General features: G+C 42.5%; 1 protein-coding gene across 1 annotated transcript in view; it reads left to right on the top strand.

Moving 5' to 3' along the window:
• The window catches only part of PKHD1 (PKHD1 ciliary IPT domain containing fibrocystin/polyductin), a 433,351-nt gene that overhangs the window by 157,410 nt on the left and 258,854 nt on the right, over positions 1–17,087 (top strand). The gene's annotated exons all lie outside the window — the stretch shown is intronic.

The following is a 17,087-nucleotide window of genomic DNA, read 5'->3' as shown; positions in this document are numbered from 1 at the left end:
CGAGCTCTTTCCCTGCATGGTGAGTGAGACAGTTGACCAGAGGAACTGAGGTAGAGCTGTGTGTGTCTAGCCGAGGTGCAGACAATGGGGAAAACGACAAAACTACCTCCGTCTCTGGCTGTTAGTCGCAGAGGCAACAAAGTCAGTTACAGCATGAGCACTGTTTCCTTAAATAAGGAATACTAACTGTGATGATGCTCACGGCAGAGTGTACTGTGGTTCTCAGTTATTTGCCCCCCTTTCTGTCACCTCTGCCTACGGCCAGGTGACTTTCAGTGCCTCCCGCTGGGTGGACCATACTCTTCCCTGTCCCGCTAAGAGTGGGCTTAGCCTTGGACTTGCTTTGGTCAGTGGAATGTGAGCAGAAATTGATGTACTGCGTGGCCAAGCAGAAGGCTTGAGAGCCTATGTTGTGATACTTTGGTCATTTTTTTCTTTTCCTTCTGCTTGAGAATAGCCCATCCCCCATAGGGATGGGGCAGCTCCTTAAGCTTGGGCAGAGCTGCATACTGCTCCTATGTATGCGTGTGAGGAATAAACCTTTGTTGTCATGAACCGCTGAGATTTGTGTTTGCAGCTACAGTTTAACCTAGTGAAAACTAACCAATATGGTTACTTACTGTTACTTAGCCTACACCCATGGCTGTGTACACTGGTGGCAGCCCAAAGCAGAGACAACTTCACTTTGTTGTTGTTGTTGCTGTTTTCACCCCCCTGGGAACAGGGTTCAGTTAGAGTTCTACCTAGAATTTTGTTACAGGTGGGTTGGTGTTTATGGATTCCTGGGAAAAAATAGGAATTAGACTATAATGTGTTTCTGCTACAGTTTAGTTTGCCTTTTGATAACTTCATCCCACTTTGCAAAATGGACATTTTTATTTTCCTTGAGATTCAGGAAATTACTAAACGTGCCAGGATAATCCTTAGTATCAACTAGAAAATGTAAGTATAACATGATGAGCTTGGAGTGTCTTTCAGTGGATGCTTATATACATTTGATTACATAGCACGAGCTAAAGTCAGATCAAAAATGTGGGCACCGGATAGTAGCCCGATCTCCAGAAAATGTGACATTCTCTACATTGGAATTTCTATGCTGACGTAGCAAAATAAGACCCTGCCACCTATCACAGAGTAGTTATTCTAGGCATGGCATGTGGCTATGCTGAGGAGTCACCCTTCTTGCTCCATTAAGGCTCTGTCCATCACAAATTGTGGCCCTTAATCATTGTCTACTAAAAGCCCTCTTTTGCCTTTTTTGGCTTACTATGAGAGGAAGTGAGATCTTATCATCAAACATTTATTTATTTATTTATTTTTTGCGGTACGCGGGCCTCTCACTGTTGTGGCCTCTCCCGTTGCGGGGCACAGGCTCCGGATGCGCAGGCTCCCCGGCCATGGCTCACGGGCCTAGCTGCTCCGCGGCATGCGGCATCCTCCCGGACCAGGGCACGAACCCGTGTCCCCTGCATCAGCAGGCGGACTCTCAACCACTGCGCCACCAGGGAAGCCCCATCAAGTATTTATTAAGTGTTGACCATGGACCAGCCAGAGTGATACACACTGGGGATAAATTTTGTAAGGATTAAAACCCCCACAATTATCTAGACCGAAATTCAAAATACCTACAATATTGATTCTTGTATTCTACTTCTAAGTAGGACCTTTTTCTTCCTCTGTTCCTCATCAAGCACTTATATCGATCTTGTAGCCCAGGATCCATGAGGGGCTTCTGTCTATTCACAGGTCAGCAATGGTCTTCAAGTGTTTGCTATAGTCTAACAGCCAGTTAGGTCACCAACCCAATGTGCTGCTGTTTACCATTGAGAAAACACAGCTGGAGAACAAGAGGGCACAGATCAGTGTTTCAACCAGCCCATAGGCCGTCTGAAGTATCCTGCAGCTCAACAGGGACCCTCTGGTTTGAGAGCCACTGTCCTCTAAGATGCAGATGGCACAGCTCTTGCTCGAAATGGAAGTTCACCTGAAGAAGAATGAAACTCTCCTCATTCTTTTACTCGGCTTCTTTCATTCCAGCCCCTTTTTTCCCTCACATTCTATTATGAAGGATCAGCAAAAGAGTTTACAAATATACCTTTATGTGCTTGTATTCTAAGTGTACCCTGTGCTCCTAACCTTTGTGTTTTAACAGATGTCAAGTTAAGAAAATCCCTAGGACCACTGCTTATAATTAAGATGGGGCAATTAAAGCAAAGTAGATACTTCTAACGTGTTTTGAGAATTGTGGAAGTTACAAGTGTTGCTACTTTATCCTGGTGATGTTACTGGATACTGAGAGCGCAGACACCGCCTCTCCCCTGCTTCCCTCGTTTTTGTCTTCTCCCCTCCAGCCCATCCTCTCCCAACACTCTTCCTCTCTTTTTCCCTCTCCTTCCTCTTCCTCCACCTCTCCTTTCCTGTATCCCCAGGACTAGGTTGTCATCAATGGCTGTTTTACCCATTTCCCCACAGCCCTGTCAATATAGGCCTGAGTAGAATCTCTCATGAACCACAGAGCTTGCACATTGAACACAGGCGAAATCAAGCTGTTTTCCTCATTGAGGTGATGCTGCCGCATCTCATCCATTTGAAAGAAATAGTATGTAGGAAAGAGCTTAGCCATTGGGTGAGAGGGGTTCCCTTCTGCCTTCTCTGGCAGAGAATCCCAGTCACAGCCTGTGGTCCATCAATCCTCTCCCTTCTCTCTCCCTCACCACCTGAGGTCTCAGACTTCCCCTCTGGCGGCGTGGTGGTATATCACGGTTAAAATCGTTACGTAATTTCACTGGCCTTTTCCCAGGGCCAGAGGTGGGTCTACTGACACTGGGGCTTTAGGGAAAACCCAGTTTTCTCTTGCTGTCAAGTATGCAAAACAGTGAGCAGCTTGATTCACTGCTTTGCCCCCAGAAGGTCCCTAAAGACCCAACATTCACTCAGCTTCCCAGGATGCTGTAGGGAGGAGACTCACCAACTTTAGTGCATGGAAGGCTCTTCTCAGGAAGATTTTAAAAGTAGAGGTTTCTGGACCTCACTTCCAGAATCTGACTCGGTGGGTTTGGCGTGGGCCCAGGAATGTGCATTTCAATGGAACCCTCAGGTGATTTGATTCAGGGGGCCCACTGACTACACGTGGAGAAACGCTATTTTTAGTGGTTTATATAAGTTTTGGAGTCAGAAATCAGTCCAGTTCTGCTATTCATCAACTAAGACCTTGCGCAAATCAATCTCTATAAAACCAGGAAAACATAGTTCCTACCTCATAGATTTACTGCTTGTGAACTGCTCCAGAGTATCTGGCACACGGTTAACACTCCAGCACTATTAGTTATGGCTATTCTCATGATATTTTCCCCCCAAAGCAGTGAGTCCCCTGTGCCTATGATCTCATAGTTTCTTTCAGGGGTGAGGGATGGAGGGACTTCTATTTGGCATGGGCCCATCTCTCTCTGGAGATTTTTCTCCTTATTCATGTTCTTGTCTACCTCTTCATCACAGCAAGAGAGAGGTTTTAGCTTTGGAGGTCGTGAAGGAATAACATTCCTCTTTTTCTGGGTTTGGGAGTGGATGGGGCAGGCCGGGTTCTGAATCTGTGGCTTAGTAAGTTGTCAGCTGCACACTTTGCTATGTTAATGTGACTAAAGGGTCGCAGATTCTTCATCAGTGTGGGGTTTGGGGGGCTGTTTTCAATGAGTAAATTTCACTCTTGCTTTTTGCTCCCTACGCTGTGTCTGCCAATACAGGTTCACCACCCCAGACCGAGTGCCAATCACATGTCACTTTCGAGGGGGGTCGCTGTCAGCTTGGGCAAGTTGAATTTTTGACAATCTAATTACGGCCCTTGCTTCCACAGTGGGAGTCTGAACAGGATGGTGGGGCTTTTATTGATTGTTCAGAAGGGAAATTTATCAATGTCTCTCACTTCATTTCCAGTTCCTCCCTGAGAAATTTGGCTGACAGTTTCTTAGGAGAAAAAGCCGTCTTCTGGCCTTGAATGGACTTCTGTCTTTGTCCTTTTCAAGAAATTACAAGATCAGGCATTAAATATAAATGGAAGTTTCTGGGAAAAGCGAGAATGTGGGAACATGGTTGAGGAAAACACTAGTATAATGTTATGAACAGGAGACTTTTGTAGGAATAAATAGGAAAAAAGGAGTTAAAATAAGCAGGTTTAAATACAGTTTGCTTCCCTTCTCAAAGTACCAAATATCTGTATGTAACCTCCATGCTTTTTATGAGTACTGTCTATGGACACTCATATTCTGTTGCTAAAGGGTATCAGGCTGTCTGGAAGCACAGTATTGTGTGCATGGAGTTGATACGTGTGTCCTGGGCAGTGGTTTTCCTACCGGGCTCCACAAAATCTGAGTGTTTCCTGGGGGAACTTCAGGGGCTCTGCCAACAATGAAGTATTTGAGGATCAAGCTATAAAGGTTTAAATTGCTCAAGTAATTGCTTCATTGCTTTTATCTCTAGCTTAAATTTGTGTTAAAGTAATATTTCATTGGAAGAAAGAGTTCTTTTGCTAAAATAGTGACTAAAAATGACTAAAGTAGCTCATCTTTTTTTCTTTTTTAAATTGAAATATAGTTGATTTACAATGCTGTGTTAATTTCTGCTATACAGTGATTCACCGTGTGTGTGTGTGTGTGTGTGTGTGTGTGTGTGTGTGTGTGTATACACACACACACACACACATTCTTTTTGTATATTCTTTTCCATTATGGTTTATCATAGGATATTGAATATAGTTCTCTGTGCTATACAGTAGGACCTTGTTGTTTATCCATCCTATATATAATAGCTTACATCCCTCCTACACTGTTGGTGGGAATGTAAGTTGGTGCAGCCATTATGGAAAACAGTATGGAGGTTCCTCAGAAAACTAAAAATAGAATTACCATATGATCCATCCTTCTTATTTTGTGGTCTCTCGGTGCTGGTGCTGGGGCAGGTAGAAGAGGTGAAGCGTGTGCTTGGCAAGTGGACGATGTGAGGTGGGTGATGGGCAGGTAGAAAGATGAGGCAAGAAGGTTGGCCAGCCTTGTACTGAACCATGCAGTTGTATCCTCTGCTGGGCATTGCTGCCTCTCTGGGTAATACTGGCTGACTGCTGATTCTGTCTCCTCGACCACTGGAGTCCTGTAGGAAATCTTCCCACTGCTTTCCAGTGTGGAAGCCCCACCTGGGTTTGCAGTCCCCTTAGCTTCCACCAGAAATTTGGCTCAAGTCAAGCTACCTTCCCCAGAATCCACTTGATCCACAGAAAACTTACAAATCTTTAGACACCAGAGATGTTCCTCTCAGCACCCTTTCCTCTGTTTTCTCTCTAAGTCTCCTCTCCCCTGCTCAGGTAAGCATGGGTAGCCCACACATATGCTGCATATGCAGACATCCAACCTGGGAAAAAGAAGCCAGTCTCCTTTTCTTGCAGGCAACTGTATGACTGGTATTTTGAAGCCCTTTTTCTTTGCTTAAATGGAGAGAAGTAGCCTCAGATCTCCCTGTATGTGAAGGAGAGGAAAAGGCCATGGCTGTTCACTGAGGCTAATGACTCACCCCCATCTCTGAGAACTTCTTTGAATTTCCTCTCTTGTTTGATCATGTAGCTGGGGTCTGGGGTCTGTCCAGGCATGGCTCAGATGGCGGAGTTAGGTTATCCTCCTTTAAATAAGCCCCAGGGGGGATTCCCTGATGGCACAGTGGTTGAGAGTCCGCCTGCCGATGCAGGGGACATGGGTTCGTGCCCCGGTCTGGGAATATCCCACATGCCGCAGAGCGGCTAGGCCTGTGAGCCACCGTGAGCCATGGCTGCTGAGCCTGCGCATCCAGAGCCTGTGCTCCGCAACGGGAGAGGCCACAACAGTGAGAGGCCCGCGTACCGCAAAAAAAGAAAAAAAAAAAAAGCCCCAAGGAAATGTCTACTCCCTGACTGTTTATGGCTCATGTACAATGTGGGTGCTTATCATCTTTTGTCCTTATCATCTTTTGTCCCTGGCCTGGGTCCTCTTGGTGGGTTTGGGGGACTAGAAGTCTATGCTCAACAGTTTGCTACATATGTGAAAGGGTGCTGCAAAAGGATATTAGGTTGAAAGGGAAAGCAGCTTTTGTGTGTGTGTGTGTGTGTGTGTGTGTGTGTGTGTGGTTTTATTTGATTTAGGGGTGGGAAGAAAGTAAGATGAAAGTGAAAGGAGAAGTAGAGGAAGAAGGATAAGAAAAATTAAAAACCTATTGGTTGCTTTCTGTAATCTTAAATTCAAACACACTTCAGTCCAGCACGGCGGTTCTGGTCAGCTGGTATGTTGGGGCAGATGGTAATTACTCAGTCAAGTTAATGCTGGTGAGCGTGGTTCTGGTGGACTTGGAACCCTCAGCATGTAGGATGGCCAGTGACTAAGGACTGGTTCTCTATTCAGAGCACCTGAGGATTGGTCCTTAACTATGTGTCTCTGAAAATATGACCAACACCACCAACAAAAGTGAGGCAGAAATTTTCTCTGTTGCCTAACAAGGCTTCAAAAAAAATCCAAAATACAACTGTTCTGTATGTGCAATATAAGAAACATGTCTGGTAAAATCTCATTGATTCTTAACTGAGATAACGTAGAATTTGTAATTGCTTGATCTGGACAAGAGTGACCTTGGAACGATGGATTAGAAAGGGTTCCTTCCATTCAGAGTATAAAACACACCTTAAGGAGCTCATTTAAACGCTTTAAAGTGAACATGCTGTTTTTAAGGTCCTTAGCATTTTAGGTGTTTACATGTAAATGTATAATGCTAATTAGAAATGAGTTCTAGCTATCCGATAATCCAAGTACACCAGGAATCCCACTTAGAAACACATTATAAGTTTCTATATATACCTGAACGTCTTGGCATTCGTCAGGTTTTTTTTGGTGGCAAGTGACAGAAAACCCAATTCGAACAAAAAATAAGGGCACTTATTGCCTCATAAAACTAAAACAACTGGAGGCACAGCTGAGTCCAGGTGCTTCGATGAAGTCATTAGGCCTTTGTTTCTCTACAGCTCTAGGTTCTGCTTTCTCCTGAACTGGCTTCCTTTTCCACTCTGACTCCTAGAGGTAGAAATAGGCCCCTGTGGCTGCAGATGAAATAAGGGCTCTTTTCCAATGACTATTACTGAACAAATTCCAACATTTCCCCTCATCAAAACTTCACACCCCCTTTGTTTTTCCCGTTTGGCTTTTAACACTGCCTAACATATTATATACAGTTTATTTGTGATATTTATTGTACTTATTCTGGTGTTTTCCTTAGTAGAATGTATGTATCATGAGGGCAGGGATTTTCATGTTTTGTTTTGTTTTTTGTTGACAATATCCTAATCCCTACAACAGTGGCTGGACTCACAGTAGGCTTTCAAGAAGTATATGTTGTGTGAATAACTGAATGAAAAGCTTAAGCAGAAGACTCAGGATTAACTTTGACCCTGTTTGGGTCATAAGCCCATCACTGAAGCTGCTACCGTGGCTGGGGAAGTGGTGCTCTTACTGGCTGGGATGGAGCAAGTGTATGATTGACCCGCCAGAACTACATGGTCTGAGACTGAGAGAGGATGATTCCTTAAAATTAGAGGTGTGTTATCTAACCAGAATAAGAGAATGAGCAAATAAAAACAATAGCTTGTCTACTTTTAAAATATTTGACAATCTGACATTTTTACTACTTTTACTAATTTGGAATTGAAAATTAATAAAATTTTACTGGCTGTTTCAAACCTGTTTAGTTTGGCTAGGAAAATAAGAAAAATTCCAATCAATTACTTCACGAAGCAAAACCAAATTCACTATTGATAGAAACACAATTAATAGAAAATTTAGAATTAAAAAATGTCTAACAACGTTGTGATATTTTCTAGATTCAATTATATTTAGAAAGTGTTATTGAAAGTATGAGGTTGATTTGTAAGATAGTTTTTAGTTAGGGGATTCAGGACCACATGGATCTTGATCTGGACTGGCCACTCTTGTGTAAATATGTATCAGTACATCCCGGGGAATGGCCAGCTAAGGCATCACTATTGCATATTAGGGTTTGGCCCAAGCCAAAGAGAACCTCTCGTGAACAACGCTGTATCATGTGACTAATTCTTGACTAAGCTACGAAGGGGATGGACAACGAGCTTGCATTCCTTCCTTATCCCTAAGGCCACACAAGACACTGGGGACTTTGCCCTTGATGGAAGACAAGTCCAGCTTAGCCAGTCAGTCCAAGAAGAGAGGAGAACACACTTGCCCCAGTGCTCGGGGAGAGCTGGTCTTGCCCACCTATTCCAGGCCTTTCTTGAATAGGAGGCAGAAACCAGGGAGCTGCGTCCTGGACCCTTTTCCCTGTCCTCGTAATGGGAGGAGAGTAAAAAGAGAGGCCTCCCCTTTGTTTGACCTGGTGAATTTTCCATCCCCTGGGACTTAAAAGCAGAGTCATTGGCACGTTATAAATATTGGTAGTAGAGTAGAGTCTTTAGACCATATGAAAGATAAATTCGGAAGGTATTTCTCAGATTAGAACAATAGATTTGTTAGAACCGTGAACTACTTCCTTCTAAAATTCTAACCGTTGATAGAATGAAGCCATGAAAATAGTACACAAGGCCTTAAATTTCCCATCTAAGCCCTTATGGTTCCAAAGGTTTTTCTGTACTTCCTTTTGGCAGTGTTAGTCATGAGTGAACAAGTCTCTGTATTAGTCAGGGTTCTCCAAATACACAGAACCAATGTGATATCATATATATACATATAGATAGATAGGTATATAGGTAGATATAGATACAGATATATAGATATCACATTGGTTCTGTTTATCCGGAGCACCCTGCCTACAGTGACTACACAGTGACTTATTCATTCACTAATTCACCTATTTATATATACATTCATATAGATATATATACATATGAAGAAACTTATTATAAGGAAATGACTCATGTGATTATAGAGGCCGAGACCTAGGAGAGCTGATGTGTATGTAGCTGTAGTCTGAGTCCAAAGGCCTGAGAACCAGTGGAGTCCATGGTGTTAGTTGCAGTTCAAAAGCCAGCAGGCTTGAAACCAAAGAGCCAAAGTTTCAGTCCAAATCTGAAACCTGGAAGAGACCAGTGTCTCAACTCAGCAGTTAGGCAGGAGTTCCAGCTCACTCAGGCTTTTTGCACTATTCGGGTCTTGAATGGATTACTGGATGAAGCCCACCCACATCAGAGAGGACAGTCTGCTTTATGGCAGTCTATGGATTCACATGTTAGTCTCATCCAGACACATCTTCCAGACATGCTAGAATAATGTTTGGCTAATTCTCTGGGTACCCCAAAGCCCAGTCAAGTTGACACATCACCTTTACTAAAGTGGATCCCATTTTCTATAACTGACCCTGCATCACATCTTAGACACATAATCCAGGAAGGTAGCAAGCCTCTTGTCTTGACACAAAACTTTCCAAGGGAGATCCATGTCTTCCTTTGAGGATTTCTGTAGTTTGCTTTCTCCTTCTAGGTCATGAGGATCTTGGCTGACATTCTGCATCTTCTCCAGATGAACTTGGCCTTGCTCAGTCACAGAGCACTCACTCATCTTCCTCTGGATGAGCGTTAGGTGCGAGGACTCTGGAAGTAGGCTGCTTGGCTCCAAATGCCATCTCTACCACTTACTGTCGGGTGGTCTTTGAAAAGGTCAACTCTTCAGTGTTTCAGTTTCCATATACAAGTTGGAGAGATGATTCTAAAACATTTCTCATGGTGCTGTTAGGTGGCTTAAATGAAACAAAACATGTAAAGCCCTTAGCACAAGGACAGGCATTGAGTAGTTACTCAGTAAGTATTATTATTGTTATTATTTTTTTTGCGGTACGCGGGCCTCTCACTGTTGCGGCCTCTCCCCTTGCGGAGCACAGGCTCCGGACGCGCAGGCTCAGCGGCCATGGCTCACGGGCCCAGCCGCTCCGCGGCATGTGGGATCTTCCCAGACCGGGGCACGAACCCGTGTCCCCTGCGTCGGCAGGCGGACTCTCAACCACTGCGCCACCAGGGAAGCCCCAAGTATTATTATTATTAATTATATGCCTACAGTTTTGATTTGATGAAGCTGCCTCGCTATTCTAAGAAGGCTGGGATGGTGTTTATTGCTTTTCAGTAATCTGTCATCTGGAAACATGGTTGTCATTCTTGATACCCCCATCTCTATTGTTCCCTGTATTGTGTCCATCACTAGGTCTTGATTTTAATTCTTGGGTAACTCATTTACTTCTCTCCACTTCCATGACTATTACCTTAGTTCATGATGCCATAAACTTGTGCCTGGACTATTGTTTAAGCTTTGTAGTTTATCTTTTAGTTGCTATTTTCGTCCCTTTCCAATTCATTGTTTACCCTGGAGCCAGGGTGATCTTTTCACAGATCTGTTCACATCACGCCTCTGCTCAAAACCTTTAGTGGCTTCCTGTTGTCCCTGGGAAAAAGTCCAAAATTTCTAACATGGTTATAGCACCCTCTCTAATGTAGGTTTCTGCCTGCATCGCCTGCTGTGTTCTCCAACCCTCACTCCTCCCTCACTGCGGTGCTGGGCCTCTCACGGTTGTGGCCTCTCCCGTAGCGGAGCACAGGCTCCGGACGTGCAGGCTCAGCGGCCATGGCTCACGGGCCCAGCCACTCCGCGGCATGTGGGATCTTCCCGGACCGGGGCAAGAACCCGTGTCCCCTGCATCGGCAGGTGGACTCTTAACCACTGCGCCACCAGGGAAGCCCTTAGTAACCTTTTTTTAGCTTGCTAAATGGTTAATGTAGTCTAGATTTTACGTTTTTTACATTTTTGAGTACCAAAAGAAATTCAGCTTTGTTAAGTAAATGGAATGCTCCATAGGCAGGAGCACGTGATTTTTCCTTCAAAGAGAATTCTTCCACATGTATCATCAAAGCAATATTATTAATAGTATTGCTTTCAGCCTGGTCCTGAAGGAGGAGTATCACTGGATTGGGCATTATATTCAGTATTTGTTAAAATTGGAGTTTTACCAAGATCCTGGCACTTTATAATTTTCAAAGCTGCTTCCCATTCTTTCCTCTCGTTTAACTTTCACAACAACTCTGTGAAGTAGGAACGACTGGGATTGTTACTTTCATCTCAGAGATGATGAAACTGGAGCCCGGAAGGGGAGTTAACTAGTATTCACTCCATCCTCTTCATAGGCTTATGATGCACATGGGCTTTCTGTTATTTTGCATACACATAGCTGGTGTTTACCTGTGGCAGAAAGATAAACAGAAGATACTCCTTCCAGGTTTCTGGAGCATTCTTCCTAATTTTAATTCTTTCAGGTTATTTTGGGATTCTAAGTAGGGCTTTGTTCCTTTTGGCTCCCTTTGTAATATTCTTGATAGGGGTACAAAGAATCTGCTTCTTCCCCAGTTTGTTTCTTATGTTCAGTATTTTTTATGGCATTTTCTGATTTCTATAATGGCAAATCTACAAATATCTTCTTTTATGATTTCTTCCTTTGATTTCATGTTTAGAATATTCTCACCTGTACAAAGACTATATAAAAACTTATCTATTTGTTTTCTGGTACTGTTATTGTTTTTTGTTTTTTGTTTTTCACATTAGTGTCTTTAATCTACGGTCAGCAAACGATGGCCCATGGGACAAATCTGGCCCATTGCCTATTTTTGCAAACAAAATTTTACTGAAGCACAGCCATGCCCATGTGTTTAGGTATTGTCTATGGCTGCTTCATGCTGCCATGGCAGAGCTGAGTTGCAATAGAGACAACCTGGCCTGCAGACCAAAATCTATTCATTGTTCGGCCCTTTATAGAAAATGTTTGCCAACCCCTTCTTTAGTCCATCTAGAATTTATTTTGATATAGTGTATGTTAGTTATTTAATTTTTTTCCCAAATGGTTGGTCAATTTTCTCAACACTATTGATGCAACAGTGCAATTATCGTATGCTGAAAAATGGCCTCCAAATATGTTCACACCCCAATTCCTGGAACCCATGAAGGTTTGGCAAAAAGAGACTTTGCAGGTGTGATTAAATTAAAGATTTTAAAATGGGGAGATTATCCTGGATAATTCAGATGGGCCCGATGTAATCACATTGGTCCTTATCAGAGGGATACAGGAGGAGTCAGAGGAGAAGGAGATGCAGTGGTGGAAGCAGAGAGAGGAGTGATGTGTTTGAAGATGAAGGAGGGGCCACAAGCCACAAGCCTCAAGCCAAGGGATACAGGTGGCCACTAGAAGCTGAAAAAGATGAGGAAACAGATTTTCTTCTCAGAGCCTCCAGAAGGAAGCAGCCTTGTCGACACCTTGATTTTAGCTCAGTGAATCCAGTGTTAGAATTCAAACATCTGGAACCATGAGACAGTACATTTGCATTGTTTTTTTGAGACACTAATTTTGTGGTAATTTGTTATAGCGGCAGTAGGAAACTAATACATTTCCCTGAGAATTTTAAATGTTACCTTTATCAGACACTAAATTCTTATTTGATACAGGTACAGATTAATGTCTTTTATAAATAAAGAGCTTTTTAGAACAAATTTAAAATCTGGCGATGGGTGTGAATAGACATATCAGTATAATTAATGCAAATGACCAACATGACTGCATGTGGAGAGGGCTTGGGTTATCCTGTGCTCACAAGGAGGGAGAGATTCTTTTTTATTCTAATGAGTTTTCTCCTATCTTTGCATCATTAGTAATTACAGAAATGCAAATTAAGACAAAAGTGATTTTTTTTCCCTTAACCATCAACTTCACCAATATTAAAAAAAGTAGTAGAAAGTCTGAGGAAAGGGCATTCACATGTACTGCTAATGTGTATAGAGTATGTGCAGTCTTTCTGTAAGGCAATTTGGTAATAATATCAACAGGTTAAACCTAGGCATGTGCCTTGATATGGCAGTGTCACTTTTAGGAATTTATACTAGTGAGATGATCATGAGTATGCATAAAAATTACGCTCAAGAATGTTTACATCTGCACTGTTTACGAAAGAAAAATATTGAGAAAAAGCTGAATATGAAGAAATAATGGATTAGTATATAAAATACAGATTTTTAAAGTGGGATACTATGATGCTATAATGATATTAAATAGTATATAATACAATTGGAAAATGTTCCTTCTCCATTAAGTAAAGAAAATTTCACAAAATGGTATGTACAGAATTATAGCATTTCTGTTTATATGTATATGAAATCTTGTCAACATATAAATACAGGAAAAGGACAGGAAAGATATATTAACCTGTTGTGATAAGATCATGGTTGCCTTTATTGTCTTCTTTTGCTTCTCTATATTTTTATTTTAAACATTATACATTTATTGCCTTTCTAAAAGAAATTATGTTATTAAAAAATAGCTCTTTCCTCACTGTCACCTCCACTCCACAGCATAATCCATAGCACTGATTATCAAAACAATTGTCTATCTGGTCAGAAATATGTTTGAGTTTTTATATATTTTTTTGAGAATGAATAGAAGTGGGTGTTAAAGATACTCTACAGAAGTCTTTATCTCTGACCAAGTCAGAAGTCTTTATGTTGCCCCTCTAACTAACGAAATTTCTGCACAGTTCTATAGGGCCTAAGAATGGCATTTGTTAAACTGGCCTGAAATTCACACAGCAGCTAGGAGCAGCATTCCAGATGTTTCCATTTATCTCACAATATACGATTTCCTTGGTATTTTGAACTTTATCCTTTGATTCTTCTCAGTCACTTTTAAATCATAGTAGCAACAGTAAAGCTCAGATCGGTCAAAATAAGAAGTTAGCCTTTCTTTCATACCTCTAGAAAAGGCCTTCAGTTATAGTAGGGCTCATTGCACCATCCAAATAACCTTGGTTAGCCTTGGTCTAACCCTTTGTGCCAAAAGGATGGCAGACTTCTTAGCACTGGGGACAGATGCGGTACCCAGGTCTTTCATTGCAGGGCAGAAATGTTTGCTGAGCAGCTGTGTATGGAGCCAGCTGATCTGCACATTTAGAGAACGGCTCCATCAGTACCGCTGGAGATTGACCAGTAAGGATGCAGGAGGCTCGCAGTGCACACACAGTGCCAGTCTCATACAGGATTCCCCCGCCAGGGTTTGTCTTCATCCAAGGGAGAAATCACAGCGAGTGATTCTCAAGGGCAGAGGGAAATGGTGCACGCAAAATGCCTCCATTCCATCTCTTTGGTTTGCCGGATAGTCTTGTATTAACGCTAACGTCACAGTCTTCTATTCTGAAGTAAAGAAAATTGGATCACCTCCGATTCACAAATGGTTTGGGTGCAAAGAATTCCCTTCTAAGTTGGTTGGTTGTAACTTGGAATACATTTGTTTAAAGATGGTTGGGATTAACATATACACAGTACTATATATAAAGTAGATAAACAACAAGGACCTACTGTATAGCATAGGGAACTATACTCAATATTTTGTAATAACCTATAAGGGTAAAGAATCTGAAAAAGAATAGATATATATGTATAACTGAATCACTGTGCTGCACACCTGAAACTAAAACAATATTGTAAATCAACTATACTTCAATTAAAAAAAAGAAATGCTGATAAACCTATGGTTAAGGTCCTATGTGAGCCCTCAAAAGTGTGTTTTACTTTTCTGTCTAATGCGAAGGGGAGAATAGCAGCTGACCTCTGTATATACGAATAATTGTGTGGGGAAGCAGGTCCATTTTCAACATGAGATGTCAGGGGCACATCTCTCTGGGCTCTCATCCCATTTGGACTCTACTATATCAGTCTTTTCTTGTTGAGTACTAGTGACAGAGGGTGCTAAGTCCCTCTGCCCTGAGAGTGGCTTCTGTGGCCCAGAGGTGACACGATGGCCTGGCACAGTGTGGGTTCTGGGAGCAGAGAGAGCCAGCTTGGCTGCGAGGTGGAGTAATCAGCAGTAGTCAGCCCTTTCCTAATTCCTCTGGTTACTTAAAACCTTCTGCTGTTGTTAGGGGTAATATATGATCAGAGAATCTGGGCCAGCTGCTGGCAGGGGGAGGGGAACTGAGAAACAGTAGAAAGCCAGGGTTTTCTCTCTACCCCTTTCCTCTCAAAGCTCATATCCTGCTACTCTACCTTCTATTGGCAGATGGATGAAATGAACAGTGGGAAACAGGGCTCAAGTGCAAGAAATGCCGGGCAGATGCCCAGAGCTTAAACATTACAAAAAAGAGCAAGGAGGTGGGGAAGGAATGAGTCCTCAAGCAGGTGTATGGAGAACTAAAACTTTCCTTCCACTGCATTATTTTCTTTAATTATGGGTAAATGCATACCTTCAATTTTTTGGTTTTCTTCCTTCTTCTGATCCCCTTACATTCCTCTTCATTTGCCCAATCTTTGAATGGAGATGTTCCCGTGGGCTTGGTCTTGAGTATTCTTCATTTATAATATGTACTTTCTCTCAAGAAACCCCACTTATTCCCGGCGTTAACCTTTATGCACATATTTCTTTATATATCGAGCCTCAGACCTCTCTTCTGAGCTTCAGACTCAACTTTTTGCTTGGATATTCTCTTACAGGTTATCTTAACCTGTAACCTGTCTAAAATGGTCATCTAAAACCGAATATGTCTAAAACTGAATACTACTAGAATATAAACTACACGAGGGCAGGGATTTTTGACTGTTTTTCTCACTACTGTATTCCCAGTACCTAGAACAGCACATGGCACATAGCACACAGTAGGTGCTCAATAAATATTTATTGAATGGATTTGTTATCTTTTCCCCAAGATGTCCCTGTTGTCTACTGACTTGCATCAGCTCTGGATCTGTGAGGCATTATTAACTTCTTTCCCCTTACCTTTAGAGCCAATCACCCAGTCCTCTTGATTCCCCAAAAGGTACCTCAAATTTTTATACTCCTCTCCAGATCCACTGTCTTACTCTTATTCAGACCTCCAAAACTTCTTGTCTGATCTACTACATTAGCCTTCTACAAACTGCAGAAGGCTTCTACATACACCTCTTACTTTTATGCACTTTCTTGCAATCCACTGTTCATGCCACATCCAGTGTGACGCTTAAAACCGTAAATTTGATCAAGTAACTATTCTGAATAAGGTTCAGTTCCTTTAAAGCAGGCCAAGAGGGTCCGGCATTATTTGTCCCAGCCACACCATGGCTTCTTATTCATCTGCTCCAGAAACCCCCATCTCCATTCAGTCCCTGGAGCACATCAAGCTCCCTCCTTCTCTCCTGGCTGGCTCCTACCCAGCTCAGGACATGGCTCAGACTTTTCTCATTCTCCCCAGTGTGCAGTATATACAGTTTCTGTCTAAGGGTTCTCTCCCCTCAGTTTGATATGTGAGCTTACGAACTTAAAATACGGCTGGTCTCACAGCAGTATGATTCCTTAGTTGTCATGTGAAATATTTCTTTGGTGGTTTCCAAACCACTTTTGGAGTAAGCTCTAAGCTCTTTGGGAGGGCCTGCGAGGTCCTTCCAGGGCAGGGCCTGCTCACCTTTCCAGGTGCATTCCCACTGACCCTCCTCAGGTCCCCATCCCTGCCATATACCTGCATTCTGGCTGTGCCACCTCTATGGCAGTTATTTGAATGTGTCATGTTGGCCAGCACCATTGTACACAGTGTTGCCTTTGCCTGGAGGGCTCTGCCCATTTTGTCCTCTGCTCCACCGTGGCTTATCCTTCAAGACCAAGCTCAGTTGTCACGTCTTCTGGGAAGCATTCCCAGAAACAACCCCTGCCTCTGTGTGAGGTGTTCCATGTCTCTTCACTGGCGGACCCTGGGTGTCCCTCTGCCTTAACACTTAACAGAGTGCATTTGTGAATTTTTTTGTCTATTTCCTGTACTATTCATGGACCCTGGAGGACAGTGACTCTGTTCCCTTTATGTCTGTCTTGCCAGTGCTTGACAGATGTTCATCTACACAAAAGAGAAGATACCATTCATTGTTTTGCTATGGATAATGGTAAAGCTGCATGCAGAAATAAGGGGAAATAATTTACATATATTTGAGAAAAATATTTCTAGTTCTTTTGTGAATTTCTTTATATTTCTGTTCTGATGTGAACATGATTTTGATGAAATAATTCTTTCCTCCCTCTTTCCC

This window comes from Lipotes vexillifer, unplaced genomic scaffold (genome assembly GCF_000442215.2).
Source record: "Lipotes vexillifer unplaced genomic scaffold, Lipotes_vexillifer_v1.1 scaffold147, whole genome shotgun sequence".
In the NCBI taxonomy this organism is placed as follows: domain Eukaryota; kingdom Metazoa; phylum Chordata; class Mammalia; order Artiodactyla; family Lipotidae; genus Lipotes; species Lipotes vexillifer.
The sequence above is the reverse complement of the archived record's forward strand: the minus strand, read 5'-3'. Positions and strand labels throughout refer to the sequence as shown.